Below are 20,211 nucleotides of genomic sequence, written 5' to 3'. Positions count from 1 at the left end.
GCGTCGGAGCCCGACGCTCTCAAGGGTCCACTGCGACTGCCAGAGAGCAGGAGTTTGGGGCTAGACAGGGCGGGGACCAGGACCCCTGAGCCCTGCGCCCCTTACCGCAAAGGTCTGTGCATGAGCGGGACAACTTACTGTTGGACAAGCATGATGACCTCAGGACACTTGCTCAACGATGAGTTGGCAACGAGGAAGGCGTTGAGGTGTGGGGGTTGGGGGAGGGGGGGCAGATATCCCAAAAGCCAGCAAGTGTGACCTCAACTATAGTCCTGTGCACCGAACTGGGTCTGTTCTATAGGATTTCTGGAAGCTGGCATATTATTCTCCTGTCTCAAGAGGATGGGAAGTGGAGTACTTGGCCCCTGTAATCCTTTGTCCAGGGGTACACAGAGCCTACAGCTGGACCAATTCTTTAGGTATCGCTGATGGGGAAACTGAGGCCTGGACGTGGTGAGGGGGGACTGATTTATTTGAGTCCTTACTGTATTTAACAGCACACTTGGACTTTTGTCTCGAATTGCTGTCTCCCCTTCTCCAACACTGTACAACCCACTTCGAAGGAAATCAGAAGTGCCCGGAGGCTAAGGACACCCAGACCTTTGCCAAGACTAAATTAGAAAAAAAAAAAAATGTCTGAAAAGAAAAAAAAAAAAAAAAAAAACGAAAGGTTTCTAATAAAAGCCATCTTCTTGGGCCTGCTCACCCGCTGACACCCCCACTCACCTGCACAACCTTGCTTGACATTTGCAACTTGGCAGCTCTGTACACACACACAATGACACTTTCTTTGGCATCTGGACGTAGAAATGCCCAGAGACCTGATGTGACCTCACTCCAGTAGGGCCCTTCTTCCTGTTCTCAGAATAGCTGCCCTGTACCGGCTTGGGAGGCTCCTGTGGTATCTCCTGACAGACCTAGTGTCTCTAAGAGGACCGGCTCCTAAGGCTCATTTATCTGGACTACATTTATGAGGGCCTTCAGGCAGGCAACTGTGTGCCCTTGTGTCAAGCCACAGAGCCTTCCCCCAGCCCCCCAACCCTTCCCGCTCTGAGACAGGGTCTCCTGTAGTGGAGACTGGCTTTAAATTTCCTGTGTACTCAAGGATAACTTTCACATCTCAAGTGCTAGAACAAAAGCAAGTGACACCATGCCCTGTTTATGGGATACTGGGGTTTGAGACCAAGGCTTTGCTCATGCAAGTACTATGTCAAACTGAGTTACATCCCTACTTCCATTATTAACTTCCACTTTTTTTGGCTGAAGCCCAAAACATCTCTCCATCACAGTTTACAAGAATCCTACTGCCTACTCCGAGGTCGTGGTGGCACAAGCCTTTGATCCCAGTACTTAGGAGGCAGAGGCAGGCACATCTTTGAGTTCGAGGCCTACCTGATTTACAGATTGAGTTCTAGAACAGCCAGGGCTACACAGTGAAACTGTCTAAACAAAAAATTTTTTTAAAAAGCAAAGACAAATGAACCCCTACTTCAAAACAACAACAACAAAACAAAAAACAAAAAACACTCAACTTACTAAAGAGCGTGTTTTTCCTCTCCCTTAAAAGAAATGCTTAGCGTGTAAAGGTGCTCCCACATAATGGAAGGAGTGAGTCCTATAAGCTGTCCTCTGATTTCCATGTGCATATGGTCACACACACACACACACCATTAATGAATTAAATTTAAAATGCACAGCATTGGAAGGCAGAGGTGAGAGATGGGAGAATTTGACTGTTTTTCCTTACTGTCTGGTGCCTCTGCATGACTTTCGTTCTTTCCTTCTTTCTTGTTTTAATATTTTAAAAATAATGAATTGTGGCTATGTACAAATAAATGCCTGAGGAGCCGAGAGCACTGGATTGAGCTGAGGCTGGAGTCACTGGCAGTTGTGAGTTTCCTGTTGTTGAATCAAACCAAGGTCCTCTGCAAGACCAGTGCATGCTTTCAACCACCGGGGTGTCTCTCCAGCCTGCTAAGACTCTTTACTTAGCCACTGGTGGCTCTTATACTGTCCCATGGGCTGATTTGTTATTTCTCTCTTTTGCTTCGTGCATATTGGTTGTGTGTGGTGTAAGCTGAAGGCACAGACATTGTCTGCAATCAGGGACCTTTCCAGTATCATTGTCCCACATGGACGGTTTTTGCTTTTGCAAAGCAGGGTGTGACTGCTCTGTTTTCTTTGGCAGAATTAAGTCCATCCTGCCTTATGGCCTGGAATTGCCATCTTGCTCCTGTCTCCACGGCAAAGGTCCTCCACAGTTATATTTAGACACGGCTTCATTTCCAGTCTCTATGGAGGGGCTAATTCAGCCATTATCCAAACATACCATGGCAGTGTTTCAAACCACACCAAGGAGGATCCTCTGCTTCCATGGCACACATCAAAAGTAGCTCTTTCTACCTCCCTGCTCTGCCCGCAAACAGTCTGTCCCGAGGGAAGGGCCATTTGCTCTTGCCATGGCTAATTGCAAACCCTAGGGTACTTAGGGTGACCTAGAGAGAAGCTAGGGTACCAGGGGAGGACTTGGGGTCTTTCTCTAAATGTGAGCCTGACAGAGCTATTGGTTATTCTTTGCATGATCTATTTTGGGGTGTGGGGGAGGGGGGCAGAGTCTCACATAGGCCGTGATGGTCTTGAACTCTATGTAGCCAAGAGTGACCATAAACCAGTCTCCTTCCACCTCCCAGGGTTGGGATCGTGGGTGTGAGCACTGCATTCAGATGTATACGGCAGAGAAGACTAAACTGAGGACTGAGAGGCTGGAGGGATGGCTCAGTGGTCAAGAGTGCTTCTCTTTGTTCTTACAGATCTTTCAGAGGACCCAGGTTAGGTTCCCAGAACCCACACAGTGGCTCACTACCATCTGCAATTCCAGTTCCAGGGCATCTAATACCCTCTTCGGAACTCCAAGGGTACCAGGCTTGTACATGGTATACAGACACCCACACAGGCAATACATTCATAGACATAAAATAGATACTAAATACCTCCTTGTGATTTTTTCAAGACAAGGTTTCTCTGTGTAGCTCTGGCTATCCTGGAACTTGCTCTGAAGATCAAATTGATCTTGAACTCAGAGATCCACCAGCCTCTGCCTCCCGGGGGCTGGGATTAAAGGCTGGGGTTATGCTCAGTTTGCCCCCCTTTTTAAGAATTAGGAGCTTAAAATGGACATGGTGGCCTTCAATCCAGCACTCGGAAGGCAGAGGCAGGCAGCCAGGACTACATAGTGAGACCCTGTCTTAAAAAAGAAAAAGAAAGGAAAGAGAAAATTGAGGGCCTACTGTGTGCTTGCCAAGCAACTCTGCCAACTGAGCCACATCCTCAGTACCTGACTGTATCTTCTCAGCCAGCAGAGAAATACCACCTCCGGGGACACAGTGTGACAGGCCCCAGAGTGCCTTTTAGGTGTTTGAGAGGTACGCGCAGTATCTCTTCGACTAAGATAACTTGCCTAGCCCAACTGGAGAGTCTCCTTAAGTGCTCATTTGCATATCTACTGTCACATGCTAGGGCTAGACTAAGAGACCACAGATACCAATTTCTGTCTCTGTGGAGCTCACAGGACTAGCGGACAAGTGAGTCTGCCACTAGTTATAATAGGCAGGATTAGGATTGTGATAGTTAAACTGGCCGTGGAGGAACATACCTGTAATCCCAGCCCGTGGGAGGCAGCGGCAGGAGGGTCAGGAGTTCGAGACCAACCTGGACTACATGAGACTCTGTCTCGAAACAGACAGCTCGCACAAAACTGTAGAGTGTGGGATGGCAGAGGAGGGACCATCTCTGCTTGGAAAAGAATCACCCGGCCCTCGAGCTGAGTGCAAAAGGATGAATTGTTGACCCAGAAAGATGAGGCGGGTTCAGGATGAAAACCCCAGTGTCCAGATGTTTCCAGTTCCCAGATGCTGTTCCTTCAGTGCATGGTCTGTGCTGGCCAGTTTTATGTCAGGTTGACACAACTAGAGTCGTCAGACAGGAAGGCGCCTCACTCAATTAAGAAAATCCCTTCATAAGATCAGGCTGCAGGGTAGCCTGTAAGGTTTTTCTCAATTAATGATTGATGGGCGCAGGCACAGCCTATTGTGTGGAGGGCTACCCCTCCGTTGGTGGTCCTGGGTTCTATAAGAAACCAGGCTGAGCAAGCCAGAGGGAGCAAGCCAGTAAGCAGCACTCCTCCATGGCCTCTGTGTCAGCTCCTGCCTCCAGGTTCCAGCCCTGTTTGAGTTCCTGATGGTGAGCAGTGATATGGAAGTGTAAGCCTAATAAACCCTTTCCTCTCCCACTTGCTTTTTAGCAAGGGTGTTTCATTCCAGTCACAGAAACCCTAACCAAGATAAAGTCTTTTCCTAACACCTTGAGATGGCTTTCTGAGGAAGCTGGGTTGGAAATGAGAGGTACCTGCCAGGTAGAGAGACTTCAAAGGCACTGGCGGGACAATGAGAGTACTTTTGGCACGGCCTGATGGAAACCGGGGTGTTGGTGGTCTGGTTGTTCCATTTGTTCCATTTGAGGAGAGGCGGGGTGGTTTCCACCTAATTCTCCATCTGTAGGCGCCAGAAGTGCAGCCTGGCCAATCTGAACATTTGCTTCCTAACTGTGTGTGGCTCACTCACGGGCAGAGAAAGCGCTTTCCAGACTTGCTGGTTCCTGCCATCTGGCACGGGGTGCTCAGAGGAAACCAGTGTCTTAGCACAAGGCAGTCCCAGCTGGAGAGAAAAGGTGTTGCCTTCACCGTGCAATCACGGGTTGATGACTAGCCGCTAAAAAGGCGTTTGGAACCATTTTCTCTCGTGTTGGATCAGTCCCTTTCAGAGGAACAGGCAAGAATTGTTTTATAGTATCTGGAGAGTAGAATGAGAGGGATACCAACACGAAGGAGACATCACAGATGTGAGATGGCTTCCCGAGGCGGGTAGTCTCGGAACTGGATGGCTTCCTGAGGGGTGTAGCCTCTACACTGTCCTGAACTCAGGGCTTTGCACTAGCTAGTTTGGTTTAAAAAACATTGGCATCCCAGCCTGGTGATACAAGCCGGTGATTCCGGCTGCTTGAGAAGTTGAGACAGTAGGATCACAAGTCCAAGGCTAGCCTGGGCTACTCAGTATTTTCAAAATAAGAAGTCAAGGAGGGCTACAGATATGTAACATTTCTTAGTGTCCACAAGCCTATAGGTTCAACCTCCAATGCCTAAAATAAAATAAAATAAAATAAAAGTAAGAACAGCTGAGAAGTGTCTCCTGGGCACAGTCTTCATCAGTCTAGGACACAGGCGTGAGGGTCACTCCTAGGCACACCAGAGCACAGGCAGAAGGGCTGTCTGTTGGGGGCAGGGCTGGGGCAGCAGAGGAGGCAGTAAAGGCTGCAGGTAGTTCTGCTGGACACCCACCTTGACCAAGCCCTGAGAGGGGCCAGGAGCCAAGGAATGATAGTCTGACCAGTCCAGTAATGGGGACTGCTACTCTGGGACATGGACCAGAAGGAAAGAGCCGAACGTAACTCGAGGAAACTACTTCTCTGCCTTCTTCAGCCGGGAGTCTGTGAAAATCAGATCAGCAAGCCACCCTTGACTGGTAGGCCGATTTCACAGTGTGGTTGTTCTTCTGTGCACACTCAGGCTAGGTGAGAAGTTATTTATTAGTGCAGGCCAGCACCTAGATGAACATCAAATGAAGGCCTTGGGAGAAGGCCAACCCACAGGCCTGGAGCTGTCCACTTTTCCAGAGCAGGAATGTAGGCAGGCCAGGGATAGTGATGTGGCTTGGTTTAGCAAATAACATCCCAGACAATCTCAGACCACAAAATAGTGCTCGCTTTGGAAAGCTCCGAAATTAGAACTTCAAACATTAGCTAGTTACAAATTAGGAGTCCTTTATTTACCTCGATCTCCCACAGTGGGCCACGTCTTTCTGTGAAGGTCGCCAAAGCAAAGACAGTGAATAGAATTAGTGCAAGTTGCTTTGATGGGACATGTTTGGGTTGGGTCTCTTCAGACTCACACCCGCCATCTTGACTGAAAAAACCAGGGGCTTTCTCAAAGCTGCTGGCTTTTTCCATCTCTTTGTGATCCAAGTTCTTTTGACCCCAGCCCAGGTCAAGGAGAGAGCTGGGGACTTGAGCCCAGCAGACCAAAGGCTGAGGACTGGAAACACCAGCTATTCCTGTGAATCTGCGTTTAAAAGCTGTCTACCTCAGACAGAACAGCAGAACAAGTTTGAGAGGCAGGTGGATCTGTGAGTTCAAGGCCAGCCTAGTCTATATAGCAAGCTCTAGGACAGACAGGACGACATAGAGAGACCCTGTCTCAAAAGCAAAACAGAACAACAACAATGTGTGTGTGTGTGTGTGTGTGTGTGTGTGTGTGTGTGTGATGTAGGGGTGAGAGAGCATGTGCCATGGTGCCTGGGTTGAGGTCAAAGGACAATTTGTGGAGTCAGTTTTTGCCTTCCAACATTACCAGTGTTCAGGTGACTACACAGGTCACCTGGCTTCTGTGACAAGCCCCTTTAGCCACTCCCGTAGTCACCTCTGTTCACATAAAACAAAACAAAACAAAACAAAACAAAACAAAACAAAACCCACCAACTCTGCTTCAATGGGATAAAACATTTATTCTGAGCCAAATCTAAATTACGGCACCATGGCCTGGGATCATAGATTCTAGTTACCCCAAATAACATGTCTTGCCATGTAAAGGCTGCATGAGCACTGTATTTTCAAAATATTGCACATGATTTCCTCAAAATATTGCAACATGTTCTGGAGGGTGGACCTTTAGAGCTACAAGAGTCACAGCCTCTACGGAACAATAACCTCTGACTACCTAATGACAGTCACTGGTGAGGAGAGAAATGGCCTAAGATGGACTAGGCCAGCATGCTGTCACTGAACTACATCCGTAGCCTGACATGAACTTTTTATAGTTCCAGAGAGGAAACTCATGAATTAATGTGTTTACAAAATGGACAGTAACTGGGTGTGGTGTGCATGCCCATAAACCCAGCTCTCCCTGGACGGGATCCCGAAGGAGATGGGAAGTTCCTGGCTACAGCAAGTTCTAGGGCAGCTTGGGCGACTTAGAGATACCCTGCCTCATAAAACAAGCAATAGCCGCGCGGTGGGTGGTTGTGATTGCCTTTAATCTTGGCACTCAGGAAGCAGAGGCAGATGGATATCGGTTCAAGGCCAGCCTGATCTACAGAGTGAGTTCCAGCAGAGCCAGGGCTGCACAGAGAAACCCTGTCTACAAACAAACAACCAACAAAGCCTGACCTTCAGATACAGGCCTATAGTCCCAGCGACTCGGGAGTGTGAGAGAGGAGGTTTCCAAGTTCAAGTGAGTTCAAGGATATCCTGGGCAGCGTAGCAAAACCTGAAAAGCAAATGGAGGGGCGGGTGAGAGGGCTTCACAGCACAAATTTGATCCCTGGACACCACGTGGTGGAAGTAGAGAGCCACTCTCAAAAGTTTTCCTCTGTCGCATGTGTACACACTGTGAGACACTCACACCCTATGCACACACACACACACACACACACACACACCAAATAAACAAGATGTAATAAACATATGCTAGCTAATTTTTAAAAGGACAGCCCAACACTGAGGAGGCAGAGGCAGGCAGACCTCTGAAATTGAGGCCAGCCTGCTCTACAGAGCAAGTTCCAATACAGCCAAGACTACACAGAGAAAGCCTGTCTTCAACGCCCCCCCCCCCAAACACACACAAAGGCAAAAAGCACTTACCTAACATGTGCAAAGTCTTGAGCTTGAGTGAACATGTCACTTCTTCAAAGAACTTCGGTTCCATATTCATATATGACAGGCTCCAAGCACAGGATGAGGACAGATGCCACCTTAACAGGGGGTTGGCATGGAGCGCTGCTATTGGTCGTCTGGCCAGTGGCAGGAGAGTGTCTTGGTGAGCAGGAGCCCATGCTGTTGGCCTAGTCACGCCTTTATTTCCCACAACCTGAGACTCTCACTGTGCTGTCTTGTTCTATGTCTCCTGCTAACCACCCAGCATCCACAGCATGGGTAAGATATAAAGGGCTATTTGCAGCCTATGGTTCAGGAAGCTGGGTGTTGAAGGGCAGTGTCTGGTGATATCCTTCTTGCCGAGAGTCTCAAGACAGCACAGGTTAGCACGTGTAAATAGACAGAATGTGTGTGTGCATATCTTTTGGTCTCCCCTCAGCCTCCCAACCCCCAGAGACAGGGTTTCTCTATGTAGCCCTGGAAGTCCTGGAACTCATTCTGTAGATCAGGCTGGCCTTGAACTCGAAGAGATCTGCTTGCCTCTGCCTCCCGAGTGCTGGGATTAAAGGCGTGCGCCACCACTACTTGGCTCTCTCTCTTTATAGATTCAGCAGTTCTCAAGCTATGCATTTTGACCCCTTTGGGGGTCAGACATCCTGTATATCATAGATTTACATTATGAATTATAACAGTAGCAAAATTTGGGGGCTGGAGAGATGGCTCAGTGGTTAAGAGCACTCATTGCTCTTCAAGAGGTCCTGAGTTCAAATCCCAGCAACCACATGGTGGCTCACAACCATCTGTAATGAGATCTGATGCCCTCTTCTGGTGGGTCTGAAGACAGCTACAGTGTGCTCATCTTTTTTTGTTTGTTTGTTTTTGTTTTTGTTTTTCTAGACAGGGTTTCTCTGTGTAGCCCTGGCTGTCCTGGAACTCACTCTGTAGACCAGGCTGGCTTGGAACTTAGAAATCCACCTGCCTCTGACTCCCAAGTGCTGGGAATAAAGGCGTGCGCTCAGGCGTGTGCCACCACTGCCCGGCTACAGTGTACTCATATAAAAAAAAATCTTTAAAAAAAAAATAGTAGCAAAATTAGTTATGAAGTAGCAATGAAATAATTTTATGGTTGGGCTCACCACAACATGAGGAACTGTATTAAAGGGTTGTAGCATTAGCCAGGTTGAGAACCATTGTTATAGAGCAAGCCGTCGGTGTTCAGTTACAGGGGCTCCATTCCCTAACCTTATTTAATCTCAATCTCCTCCCCAAGTCCCTATCTCTAAATACTATTCCCAGATTAAGTTCCACCTTTTCCCCATTAATTCCTTTATTTATTCACTTTACATCCCAATTGCTGCCCCCCCCCAGTCTCTTCCCTCATGCCTCCCTCCCCTTCTCCTATGAGAGGGAGGAGGTCCCCCTTCGTATCCCCCCACCCTAGCACATCAAGTCTCTGCAAGGCTAGGCACATCCTCTCTCCCACTGAGGCCAAACAAGGCAGCCCAGTTAGAGGAACGGGATCCACAGACAGGCAACTGTCTTTACAGCTTTACAGACAGCCCCTGCTCCAGTTGTTGGGAGACCCACGTGAAGACGGAGCTGCCCGTCCGCTACTTATATGTGCAGGGAGGGCAAATTCCACCTTCTTCATACCTCAGGAAAACTGATCTCCACCATGAACTTTAGAGGGGGGCAGACCATATTGAAATCACAGCACACACTGCGTGCAGTGAACTTGAACAGCGACAGGCCAGCTGAGGCCAGTGACCCAGCTATCTTACTGGGGTTTGCTGCAAGATTTCCCTGGCAGATGTTTAGCACAGAAATCCTTGAACTTCACACCCACAGGTCCGTCTGCAGCTCTCAGCCCTGCCTCCTTCCCTGGTAATCCCATCTTTCAAGCCCATGGCCACTGGTCAAGCCATTTCCTCCTGGACATATACTCCTTAGCTTCTCTGTCCTTTTCCCAGAAAGCCTTGGATGTTCCGGGGCCCTGCCAAAGCTCTGTCTGCTGGGAAGACTGGCTATCACTGACACTACCCAGAGGGCGACCAGAGTGGGACTACCCTGCAGGTGACATCTGTTCTTAGCTTGTATCTACTGAGCCAACCCATCTGTGACCTAGGCTCTGGAAGAACGGTTACCTCCCTATGTGGGCAGGGCCATGGTGGAGGATGACATAGTCTGGGCCTTACGCCTGTACAGCCTGTACCTCATGTGTCCTGTTTTGCCCGAGTTCAAGCCTGGATCCACTCCTTCTCAAACCTCAAAGTGCTGCTAGGCCCATGTGACTCTGTAGATTTGACAGAGTTGAACTCGGGATGGAGAGTTCTAGTTTCAGGAACATTGATACACATGGTCAGCTGCTCCCTTGCTTCAGGAGCCTGCCTCCCTCCACAGCCAACCCACCCTTCCACAGTAGGGATTAAATCTAGGGCGTGTCAGGCGTACTGCAGTGCTCTCTGAGCTACATGTCAGGCCTTCCGAAGCCATTCAGCAAAAAGATGCACTGTGATCTTAAATAGGTAACAGGGACCTGCTCCCAGAATCCCACTTGTCGCCCATCTCACCAGAGCACTCCGTAAACTACATACATCACATACTATAGTTGTATGCCAGTGGCTGCCTAGAGGTAGTGCTCACTGTGGCTAGAGCCTGCTTCCCTACTCTAGACACTGCCAGCCGCTTCCCAGGCTGTGAATAGAGCCAGTGCTACTGAATATGGGAAGATGCCTCCAGAACCCACAGGACCTCCCTGCCCCCCCCCCGCCTTATTCAATTACAATATGAATTGCAAACCTTAAATCTCATGTAAATATTAGCTCAAAAACCAACAAACAAAACAAAATTGGGAGGTGCCGCTAGAGAGATGACGGCTCATCAGTTAAGAGCACTGACTGCTCTTCCAGGGGTCCCAATTTCCATTCCCAGCAACAACTGTAAACTCCAACTGGAGGAGATCTGGTGCCCTCTCCTGGCCTCTTCCAGTACTGCATGCTCAGAGTGCACATACATCCTGTAGGCAAAGCACCCACACACAATAAAATAAACTGAAAAAAAAAAAAAAGTCCAAAATGTTGTTTGTGAGCCAGGGTCAGGTGTAGCTTATTCCTTTAACGTGACCTCATAAGGAACAGCTGTAGGGAAATTTCGTCTCCACCTTTGACCCCATGAAGTTAAAGAGAAAAGTTACAAGCCAGGCCTACAATCTCAGTTTCTTGGGATGATAAGACAGATGGTTGAAAGTTCAAGACCTGCCCAGGCTGTTAGTAGCATGGATGAGGTCTGAGACTTATTTTCTAGAGCTGAAAAAGATTTAGTATGTCACTGAGAGTCACAATACACAACAGTGGGACAGGATAAGATAAGCGGTTATGTTTGGTTCAACAAGGGAGAAATGGCACAGAACAAACCAGTTTCCCCCGGTCCTAGGCAAACTCATGGGTTTCAATTCTGGTTCTTTCCAGACCTTGCCTGTGCCCTCTGAGCTCTGTAGCCAGCTCTTCATCCTTTACCCTTCATGAAAGACCTTCAAGTCTGCTGCTGTGTTAGCAACCTGCTTCCTGGCAGCAGCATTGTGGGAGGCCTGGAATCTTCTTCTATCTTGGACTCCATCCCAAGTAGTTAAAGGCTACTGAGCTCAGTGGGTATAAAGCTTTTAAGAAGCCTGGGGATTGGGGGGCTGGAGAGATGGCTTAGTAGTTAAGAGCAATGACTGCTCTTCCGAAGGTCCTGAGTTCAAATCCCAGCAACCACATGGTGGCTCACAACCATCTGTAATGAGATCTGATGCCCTCTTCTGGAGTGTCTGAAGACAGCTACAGTGTATCACAAATTATCATAACATATGTATAATAAATAAATCTTAAAAAAAAAGCCTGTGGATCGGAACAGGTGTGGCCGGGACTCATGTTATTTGTCCAAATGTTTTGCAGATCTTCCCACAGTGATCCTTCCTGAGCCAGGTACCAGGTTCCCAGCCCTGGGAAGCTGAGACAGGGAGATCAGGAGTTCAAGACCAGCCCAGGCTACTCTGAGGCAGGGTCTCCCCCATGCAGTCCCTGGCTGACCTGGAACTCACTCACCAGACTGGCCTTGAACTCAGAGACCTACCTGCCTCTCCCTCCCAGTACTGGCATTAAAGGTATATGCCATCACAGCAGATTGGATCTTCAAAAAAGAAACAAACAAAAACAAGCCTGGTGTGGTGGTATAACACCTTTAGTCCCAGTACCTGGAGGGCAGAGGCAGGAGGATCTCTGTGAGTTTTAGGTCAGCCTGATTTTACATAGCAAGTTTCAAGTTCCAGGAGAGCCAGAGACCCTGTTGGTTTCTGTTGTTGGTTTTTCTATTTTGTTGTTGTTTTGATTTTGTTTGTCGAGATGAGGTTTCTCTTCGTATTTAGTGTTGGCTGTCCTGGAACCCTTTGATTTAGTGACCTGCCTGCCTCTGCCTCCTGATTGCAGAAATTGATGAAAGGTGTGCACCTCCACCCTGCACCTCCAATCCTGTCTTCAAAAACAAGACCAAGGCCACATGAGCTCCTTCAAGTCCCCTAAGACCCTAGTTGGCAGACGTAAGAGCCACCTCCCTTAGCACGGGATGAAGGCACCCGGGGCACTTAACTCAGCCTGATTAGGAAACAGGATTTCACGGACGTCATCAGCTATGATGAAGTCGAGGGCTGTGGCTGAGTGACAGGAGCAGATGCCCAGCAGAAGCGAAGCCTGGCTGCATCCTTAGCGCTACTCAAATGAAAGATTTAGTGAAATTATGCATAGATGCACCTATAACCCTCTCCTTGGTAAACTGAGACAGGAGGATTACGAGGTCAAGACAAAGCCAGGTGTTGCAGCCCACATGTTTAAGCCCAACACTCAGGAGCTAGAGGCAAGCAGATCTCTGAGTTCCAGGACAGCCAGGGCTACTCAGGGCTACTCTGTCTCACAAAAAAGTTCGAGACAGCCTGGGATCCATGGTAGAGACTCTGTCTTGAAACAAGCAAAACAAGCAAGTCAATGAACTCAATGGGGGAGGGGGGTAGGAATAGGGGGGACCCTTGATCTACTATGACTGGGGCAGACATGTGCACAAAGGGGACACCTCCTCAGGGTGAGGTCAGGTAGACATTTCTGCAAGCCAAACAGTATTAAAGGTTGCCAGCAAACTGCCAGAGAGGAGTGGCAGGAGACAAGTTCTCACAGGGCACAGATGGGCAGCTGCAACGTGGCAGTCACCGGAACCGTGAGGAGACTGGTCCAGGCTGGCCTCAGTCTCAGCATGTCACCAAGAATCATCTTGAAATCTTAACCCTCTTGCCTTCACCTTTATTATTTTTGTAGTTTAATTTTTCTGAGTACTGAGGACGGACCTAGAGCCCCAGGCACACTAAGCCAGAGCACTCCAAAGCTTTAGACCTGCTTGTAGCTCAAGGCACAGGGTTTTGCTAAGTTGCTCAGCCTGGCCTTGAACTTGCTGTCTTCCCGCATCAACCTCCCGAGAGCTGGGACCACAGGCATAAGTCACTGATCATGTTTGGCACGATCCGACCCCTAGGATTTAGGATCTTTTCCTGTCTTTCATTTCTATTTTCCTTTCCTTTTTAAAAAATCTTTTGGGCTGGCTGTGGCAGCCCACACTCCAGCACTTAGGGAGGGGGAGGCTGGCAGACCTCTGAGTTCAAGGCCAGTCTGATCTGTCTACATATCAAGTTCTAGGCCAGTTAGGGCTATACAGTAAGACTCAGTCTAAACAAACAAACAAACAAACAAACAAACAATAAAACACTGTTCACAGGCTGTCTAGGTTGAGAATTTTTCAGACTAAGTCATGGCCTCTTTTGGACTTTGTAAAAGTATTTATTTATCTATTTATAGACTTATTCATTTTATGTGTGTAAATGTTTTCCCTGTATTAATGTATGCATGCATGCATGTGTACCTTGTGTGTGCCTGGTGTCTCAGGAAGAGAAGACGGTGGTCCCCAAGGCCTGAAGTTCTAGATGGTTGTGAGCATCGTGTTAGTACTGGGAATTGAGCCCTAGTCTTCTGTAAGGGCAACAAGTAGCCTCCACGCTGTTTTATTTTCCTTGGAGATAAGGTCTCTTCCTGTAGCCCTGGCTGTCCAGGGTCTCATAGGCCAGGCTGCCTTCCAATTCACAAAGATCAACCTGCCTCTGCGTTTCAAAGGGCTGGGATTAACGGTGCTCCGAAGTGCACGCCATCATGCGCAAGCAGGTTTTTTTGTTTGTTTGTTTGGTTTGGTTTTTAAGATTTATTTATTTTATGTATATGAGTACACTGTAGCTGTCTTCAGACACACCAGAAGAGGGTATTGGATCCCATTACAGATCGTTGTGAGCCACCATGTGGTTGCTGGGACTTGAACTCAGGACCTCTGGAAGAGCAGTCAGTGCTCCTAACCGCTGAGCCATCTCTCCAGGCCCCCAAGCAGTTGTTTTAATTACACTTTTGTGTAAGTTCATGTGTCATGAGTGTGTGTGTGTGTTTATGTATGTGTATATGTGCACGTGAGTGTGTGTGTGTGCATACTCATTTGTACAAAGTGAATGCCTAACCACTCTGATACAACTATGGCGGCCAGAGAACCAGCTGTGGGCGCTGTTTATCCCTTTTCCCTATGTGGATTCCATGAATTGTACTCAGGCATGGTGGTAGGTGCTTCCCGCCCTGAGCCATGTCACGGGCCCCGTGGTTCTACATACCCAGGCTCAACCCGAACTCCTAATTCCTCTGCCTCCGCTTCCCAAGTGCAGGGGCTACAGGCACGAGTCACTGAAGTGGAAACTTAAGGGTTCTGTGCAGAGTCAGCTGTGTCGGATGGTGCTTTGCTGGGGCAAACATGTGAAGGAGTGTTTTCCTGAAGTGGACACAGGTGAAAGGCTAAGGCAGACTCCTGAAGGAACGTTTCACTGCGGCAGACACAGGAGAGAGGATGTTCTGCTAAGGCAAACATGTGAAAGGACACCTGATGAAGGACTCTTTGCTAACAACAAATACCTTGGTCTGCCTTCTATTGAACAGTTAAGCTCCATTTGTCCGGACTCCATTTGGGCTGATGGGATACACGTGCTGAGGGAAAACACGTGACGTTTGGAGGGTATAAAAAGGACACTGAGCGACAGACACAGAGCTTGGCTTGCTGGGACAGCCAGCTGTGCGATGCTTGTGGGTCTTCACTGTTCTTCCCTTCCCTGAGAGAGGCACAGCCGAGAACTTCTGGGGTCCCTCCGGATCCCTCTTGCTGAGGCTCTGCTAGGTCCTGTCACCGCTGTTGCTAACCCGACTCTACCAAACTTGACTGCTGGTGTATCCGTGGAGTGTTTGTGAGTGGATCGAGTTGCCGCCGCCTGCTAACCTGTGAACTGAACTGCCGATTTCCAGACAATAGACAGGAGTTGCTCCAAAGAACCTTTCTAAACAGGTCCACCCCCCCCTCCCCCCCCACACACCCCATATCCTTTCTTTTCCTCTACCTCTGGTGGGTGGTGGGCTGCAAGGGAGGTTAAAGACTGTAAGAACCATCATTAAAAATAAGGTTTAAAAATATTAAAATGAAAGGTCACCTCTCCCAACTTGCTTTTTAAAAGAAATAGGAGGAGGGGAATTTTTCATTGACCCTGAAGCTTAAATTTAGGTCCTCGGGCTTTCGAGGTGAGCACCTTGCCCACTGAGCCATCCTGCTTCTTCCCCTAATGTCGCCCGCCCCCCACTCCGCCCCCTCCCCAGCTTGATTTTTGTTTAACAAGTTCTTTCCTGACGAATTTCTTTCCTTTTTCTTTTTTTTTTTTAAGATTTATTTGTTTATTTATTTATTTATTTATTTATTATATGTAAGTACATTGTAGCTGTCTTCAGACACTCCAGAAGAGGGAGTCAGATCTCGTTACGGATGGTTGTGAGCCACCATGTGGTTGCTGGGATTTGAACTCTGGACCTTCGGAAGAGCAGTCGGGTGCTCTAACCCACTGAGCCACCTCACCAGCCCTCTTTCCTTTTTCTCACACATTACTGTGAGTATCGAAAAATCGGAAAAAGCAGGGATTTGCCCTGGAAGTCACTTTAGCCTTTGCAAACTCTGTTTTGCATAGAACGTCGGACACAGTTGCACCACGCTGGCCACCAAAGGCACATTCCTCTCTGGAGTGTCCACGGAGGGAGTCCAGCTGTTTCTACCCATGTTTCTCCCTCAAGATCCAAGATTTCTGCTGGGTGTGGCCTGTCACCCAGTACTTGGGAGGCACAGGCAGGATTGCTGTGAGTTTTAGGCTAACCTGGTCTACTCGTGTTCCCAGGTTGGCCAAGGTGTCACTGTGAAACTGTCTTGAAAGGAAAACAACACATGAGGGCACCGTCTCTAAGGCAATTGAAGATTTTTATAATGGCTACAGCAGTTGGCATTTTTACTTAACTACCAGTGTCACTAGCTTGTATGGATTGTTTTTTTTTGTTTGTTTGTTTTTTGTTTGTTTGTTTGTTTGTTTTTTTGAGACAGGGTCTCACTATGTAGCCCTGGCTAGCCTGAACTTTCTTATGTGGACAAGGCTAGCCTTGAACACTCTCTGCCTCTGCTTCCTGAGTGACACCATATGCAGGCCAGCTTCTGGATTTTTACCAAAGTTGATCAAGGCAATCTTAAATAAATAAATAAATAAATAAATAAAGCCAATAATAATGTTTTAAAATCAAACTTCACAACGTTCCCCTCTCACCTGCCCACTTCCAGAGCTGTGACTGCAGATGTGTACTGTACCAATGTCAGGGCACTTACATTCCCGTTTTCTTTTCTTTTCTTTTTTTTTTTATTAGGTATTTTCCTCGTTTACATTTTCAATGCTATCCCAAAGGTCCCCCATACCCACCCCGCCAATCCCCTACCCACCCACTCCCCCTTTTTGGCCCTGGCGTTCCCCTGTACTGGGGCATATAAAGTTTGCAGGTCCAATGGGCCTCTCTTTGCAGTGATGGCCGACTAGGCCATCTTTTGATACATATGCAGCTAAAGACAAGAGCTCCCGGGTACTGGTTAGTTCATATTGTTGTTCCAACATTCCCGTTTTCTGCTGGATAACATAGAGCAGGTTTTTTGAGAGAAAGAGGCTCTCACTATGTAGCTCTGGCTGTCCTGGAACTCACTACATAAATCACGGGTTCTCAACCGGAGGGTCCTCTGGGATCCAAATGAGCCTTTCCCAGAGGTCACATCCTCTATGCCAGATACTCATGATTCATAACAATAGCAAAGTTACAGTTATGAATCAGCAAGGAAGTCATCTTGTGGTTGGGGGGTCACCACATTAGGAATTGCACTAAAGGGTCATAGCATTTTAAACCTCATAGCATTGAGAACCACAGCTGTAGAGCAAGCTGGCCTCAGACGGACGTCTACCTGCCTGTCTCCCAAGGACTGGGATTGAAGACTTTTACAAAGCTCAATGATAGTGCCTTTAGGCAACTCAGAGTCCTGTGACTTTACACTTATTCCTCAATCCTCTGCCCCCATGGGTGATAAAACACCCACAGCCTCTCTTCTTCCTCCAGTTCTCCATCTATGCTCACCAGGAGCCCCCAGACAGAACTTCCCTGGCTGACCCTGTGACCTGCGTCCAGGGCACTGCCCTTCTGAACACTGCCCTACTTTAACCATGCTCAGTGGCTCCACCACCAGGGTGGAAGCTGTATTACTAGTTGGCTAGCAAGTCCCATACAAGAGCTGCTTTCCACGAGCCCCTCAAATCCATCGGACATTCTGGGCACCGACACCAGCAGCCAAAGCCAAGAGCTGGTAAGTGAAGGAACTAGGCCAGGTCAGAGGTCATGTTGGAAGTAGGCCAAGTCAGAGGTCATTTTGGAAGTAGGTCAGGTTAGAGGTCATGTTGGATACAGGGTCTGGCTGTGATGCAATCACAACAAAGCCTGCAGATGATGTCACAGGAGTTCAGTAAAGGGTAACTCTTGGTCCCATCCAAAGCAACAGGCCTGGTTTGTATACCAGTTGGAGGTGGGCCTCCCCTGGGGAGAGGGGGAGACGCTGAGAGAACAGGGCTAAGTGACTGACCCCCTTCATCCTGGAGTGGAAAATCTGGGCACAAGCCACAGAGCGACTGCTGTGGTTGTTTTCTGATCCTCTTGATAGTCCATAATGGTACTTTTAATTTTTTATTACATTTAGTTATTGAACTGGCATGTGTGGAAAGTCAGGTCAACTTTTGGAGTGGTTCTCTCCTTCCTCCATCCGGGGCCCTGGGATCAGACTCCATAGACAAACAGACCTCCCCATGTAACACAAGCTGAAGTTGATCCTCCTCAGCGCTGGGTTTATAACTGTACCACTGTGTCTGGCTGTCATAATTACACCCTTTTTATTGAGACACAGGGTCACATGTAGCCAAGGTTGGCCCCAAACTTGCTATATAAGTCAAGGGAGAACTTGGACTACAGAGTGAGTTCAAGGCCAACCTGGGCAACTTGTTGAGCCTCTGTCTCAAAATGAAGAACAAGAAAGGCTGGGGCTATAAGAGTGTGTGCCCAGCATGCATGAGGCTCTTGATCCCCAGTGCCACTCAAATCCAAAACAAAAAACAAAACTGTGCCCCCCCCCCCCAGAAGTTAGTGGCTAAAAAACACATTACCTCAGTTTCTGTTGTCAGGAGTCTGAGCTCAGCTTGGTGGAGTGTCTGGTTCCCGGGCTTTCATGAGATCGTTATCACACGCCCCGCCTGGATTCTCAAGGCTCTGCCCTAACTGGAGAGCCCTCTCCTAACCTCGAGTATGCGTCTCCTGGCAGGCCTTAGCAGATCTGCTTCCAAGTTCACTCCCGTGGTTGTTGGCCAGCTTCAGTTCTGTGGCATTCTCTGTAGTTGCTTAAGTGCCCTCGTGACTCAGCAGCCGGTGACTGAAGATCAAGGCCGCATCCTGAAGCGGTTTTGTTTTTTTGAGATAATGTCTGCTATAGCCCAGGCTGGTCGGAACTTCCTAGCTAGCCCAAGGATGCCTCTGAATTTCTGATTTTGCTAACTCCACTTCTTGAGGGCTGTGATCACAGCTACATTTCTAGGGTTCTTTATGATCTCACCTTGCCTGTCACCTCTGCCACACTGCACTTACCAGGAGGAAGCCATTGAATTCAAGCCACAAAGGAGGGCATCACTTATGGGTGTGACTGCACCAGGCACTGAGCTCATCAGCGACATTTCTGAGTCCCGTGTTATTGGGAGTTAACTGCTCCAAATCCGATCTGGCAAGCCCTGGGCTGGGCCTTTTACCTGCATGGCTTCACTTAATCTTCAAGCTGACCTGTGGCAGTGGTTATCAGTGTTACCACTTGAAGACATGGGGACAAGCTTCAAGTGGCTGAATTGCTTGCTCACACCCATAAGACTATGATTCAGCAGTTCTCAACCTGTGGGTCACATGTCAGATAGCCTACATATCATCAGATGTTTACGATTAATAACAGTAGCAAAATTACAGTTATGAAGTAGCAACGAATTAATCTTGTGGTTGGGAGGCAGGGGGTCACCACCACGTGAACTGGATTAAGGGGTTGCAGTGTTAGGAAGACAGAACTACTGATGGTGGTCGACAGATGTACCGTGTTCACCTGTGAACAAGCCCACGTGTTTCCACTTCCTTTGCTGTAAGAGCTTTTTCTCTGGTACCTTGGGAAGAATCAAGGTTGTGCAGATTGAATGGAGCTGAACTGGTACCGGTCAGAGGGTTGGAAACCCGGAATTTCCTGAATGCAGAGTTCAAGAACTAGGCTGGGGACATGGGGCCCAGACCTGAAGGGAAACTTGAAATGGTTATATGGGTGACATCTCCCTCCTTCCTTGAGGACAGAGCAGAGGAAGCAGGGATCTAGAAACAAGTCTCGGGGCTGAGAATTGTAATCAGAAGTAGTACACGTTACCAGGGAAACCTAAGATCCCAGCACTCAGGAGGCAGAGGCAGGCAAATCAAGTTCAAGACCAGCCTGGTCTACTACAGAAAAAGTTCCAGGCCAGCCAGGGCTATATAGAGAAACCCTGTCTTAAAACAAACAAACCAAACAAAAAGTACTACACTTCTTGTACAGGGGGATGTGTAAAGGAATCAGGCCCTAGTAAATAATTATACCAAAATCTGTGGGCTGTTCCGACATGCACATACGACACGCTGTCCCAAGTCTTACTGGCCTGAAACAGTATTTGATTTCTCAGATTCTCAAGGGTGGGTTGGGTGGTTATCCTGCACGTCTCACTGGGGCTCTGAGCATGGCATTAGCTTGGTCAGTGCAACTGGAGCATCTGAGAGCTCACGCTTACCTGGAATTTGGAAGGGAAGCTGGGAACTCTATCTAGGCACTTCAAATCCATCAGTGGCCTAGCCTGAGCTCGCTTGCTCTTTCTTTAAGTCTACGCTGTTCTGAAACTTACATAGTTGAGGATAA

At 48.2% G+C, this 20,211-nt stretch overlaps 2 long non-coding RNA genes across 7 annotated transcripts in view; one reads left to right on the top strand and one right to left on the bottom strand.

The window, feature by feature from the left end:
* Window positions 1-1,393, top strand: part of Gm29933 — a 13,377-nt gene extending 11,984 nt beyond the window's left edge. For all 4 annotated transcript variants that reach the window (XR_003949600.1, XR_003949599.1, XR_880171.1 and 1 more), the window contains one exon: window positions 1-1,393. This exon is cut by the window's left edge and continues 333 nt beyond it. This is a non-coding gene — a long non-coding RNA (predicted gene, 29933).
* Window positions 1,394-7,123: 5,730 nt separating this feature from the next.
* Window positions 7,124-19,772, bottom strand: Gm38957. 3 transcript variants are annotated; one of them, XR_880165.1, is made up of 3 exons: window positions 18,413-19,772; window positions 7,750-7,898; window positions 7,124-7,375 (listed from the first exon to the last, which is right to left on the bottom strand). It is a non-coding gene; the product is annotated as a predicted gene, 38957 (long non-coding RNA). The 3 variants fall into 3 exon arrangements; XR_880166.1 differs by having other exon boundaries at window positions 7,750-7,859; XR_880164.1 differs by lacking the exon at window positions 18,413-19,772 and having other exon boundaries at window positions 7,750-8,517.
* Window positions 19,773-20,211: the final 439 nt, after the last annotated feature.

Source organism: Mus musculus, chromosome 11, assembly GCF_000001635.26.
Source record: "Mus musculus strain C57BL/6J chromosome 11, GRCm38.p6 C57BL/6J".
In the NCBI taxonomy this organism is placed as follows: Eukaryota; Metazoa; Chordata; class Mammalia; order Rodentia; family Muridae; genus Mus; species Mus musculus.
This window is presented reverse-complemented; position numbering and strand designations above follow the sequence as displayed.